Consider the following 2368-nt stretch of genomic DNA (forward strand, 5'->3'; position numbering starts at 1 on the left):
CCATTAATAAACGTAGAGCCAATGCGATTTCACTTCCACCCATAGGGGGCGCAACAAATTCTACAAATGTCACTGTTTTTGCGCCAAATTAAGTACAAATGGTCTTGTGAGTCAAACATTTGCAAATGCAAAGTGGAGAACAGTCCAAATTTGATTTGCCACATTTGCAGGTGGAACAGTCCCCTTTACAAGAGCATTTGATCAGCTCTCTGCATGCTTTGGAGACTTCTGGAATTGTCATCCAAACTGGCATCCATGCCTCAGATTCCTTGGTCCATCCATACTCATGTGGGGAAGGAATAACTTGTTCTGTTTGTAGGCTGGTCGCCCAGATGCCTGCTTGATACACTGCCCGCTTAACATGCTGAAGTAGTGCATCTTGGGTGGGTGGCAGTTTCTCCATTGACCTATTCCCATGACAGAAGAGTTCTTTTCTAGTCTGGTTGATGGAGCTCAAAGGACTGGATTTGTCATACAGGATAACCGTCAGTCTCTCAAGCTTCTGGAATTGCTGACTCTCAACATTCAGCTGCTGGAAGGGATGTTTGGCCAGACTGACAAGTATCTCTGTGACATCATCATAGGCTTGCCAGGCATGCCAAGCTGACTTCTTACCCTTACTGTGGAAAGCAGATGTTGTGTCTGGAACATGCCAAAAGCCCACCCAGATGTCAGCCAAAGGTTGAATCGACCTGTTGCAATCATGAGGAGGCAGACACCAGGATTCTGGTTCATGTACGGCATGCACTTGAGCAAGGAGCAACAACTATCCTTGTGCGTACTGTGGACACTGATGTCATCGTGATCCTTGCAGGCTTGTTCCATGATTTAGTTACGATTCAACCTTTGGCTGACATCTGGGTGGCTTTTGGCATGGGCAAAAAATACCGATTTTCCCACATCAACAACATGTGTAAATCTCTGGGGGAGCCACATGTTCCATGCATTGTCAGGTTGTGACACAACATCTGCAAATGTGGCAAATCAAATTTGGACTGTTCTCCACTTTGCAATTGCAAATGTTTGACTCACAAGACCATTTGTACTTAATTTGGCGCAAAAACAGTGACATTTGTAGAATTGATCCAAGGAGTCCAGGGAAAAAAATATTTTTGATGCTATGACCTACGGTTCAAGAGTTATAGGCCAAAAGGTGAATCGGCCTGTTTTTTTTAATGAATATTGATAAGCCTAAATGTATGGAAAATATTCAAAATAAAGTTTGGTACCCAAGGCTAGAATCCATCAGTAGGTCCTAAAGAAGCCTCATGCAAAATTTGGCGCTATTATCAGCTTCGTATCGATAATTTTGATAAGGGACCCCACTAATACAGACAGACAGACAGACAGACAGACAGACAGACAGACAGACAGACAGACAGACAGACAGACAAACTAAATGGTGGTCCCCAGTTCAAATATGATTATTTTGGGGGGTCACGCCCTGGCATCCCTTATTTTTATTTATTTATTTTCACAAATTGACATAAATGGCATAAAAGAAACAAAAAGCTGATCTACAAGCTCAGTAAAAGCTTGTATATCTGCTATTTGTTGCTATGAATACAGGTGTGGCTTGAGATTTTCACTTGTGTGGGCAAAAAGTGGGCAACTTTTTAGTGACTCGTTTCAGTGAAGGCTGATGGTGTGAATAGCTGCCCTGCCTGCCCACTTATTTGGTTGCGCAATATCAGTCGCCTAATCACAGCCACAGCGCAGTTTGTGACGATCCAACAGTATGGACAGTTGGATAGTTGTCGGGGGGAGGTGATTAACATGTGCAATTCCGTTTCAGAGTGGCACGGTTAGAGAGCAGAACAAAGAAATAGCCTGCCTGTCCTGATAAGCAATCGATTTGACTGAATCTATTCATTAGCCTACTATGCAACAACAAAACACAACAGTATCACATGAACAGACCAGTTACAGACCAGACCAGTTTCACTCCAAACGCAGCAAATACAAATTGAAGAGAATAAGCCAGCAGTAGCCTAAGCCTATAATGCCTTAAAAGTGAGCATATACGCATTTGATGGCACACAGACACCCGCAACAAGGAAGCAAAAAAATAAGAAAGACAAGTGCTGTCTTACCCAGTGGCGGCCTTTCCTATGTTTCACCCGTTTCCAACCTCAGGGGGCCCCCACAATTTTTATTTTTATTTTTTTATTTTTTTTGACTCGCATCCCAGTCCGGGGCCCGCCTCTGGCTGGCCGACGTCCAAGAATTTCATGCAAGAAGAGGATGTAGATCTGATTGAATCAGGGCTCAGCTCAAGTGAATCATGTGAGTGAGTTGTTTTAGCTGTCTGTCCATGGTGGAAGTGCAGATAGCCTAATTAATTTAGATCAAAAATGCATCATTATGG

This window comes from Gymnoscopelus braueri (assembly GCF_963280865.1).
Source record: "Gymnoscopelus braueri genome assembly, chromosome: 4".
Lineage (NCBI taxonomy): Eukaryota > Metazoa > Chordata > Actinopteri > Myctophiformes > Myctophidae > Gymnoscopelus > Gymnoscopelus braueri.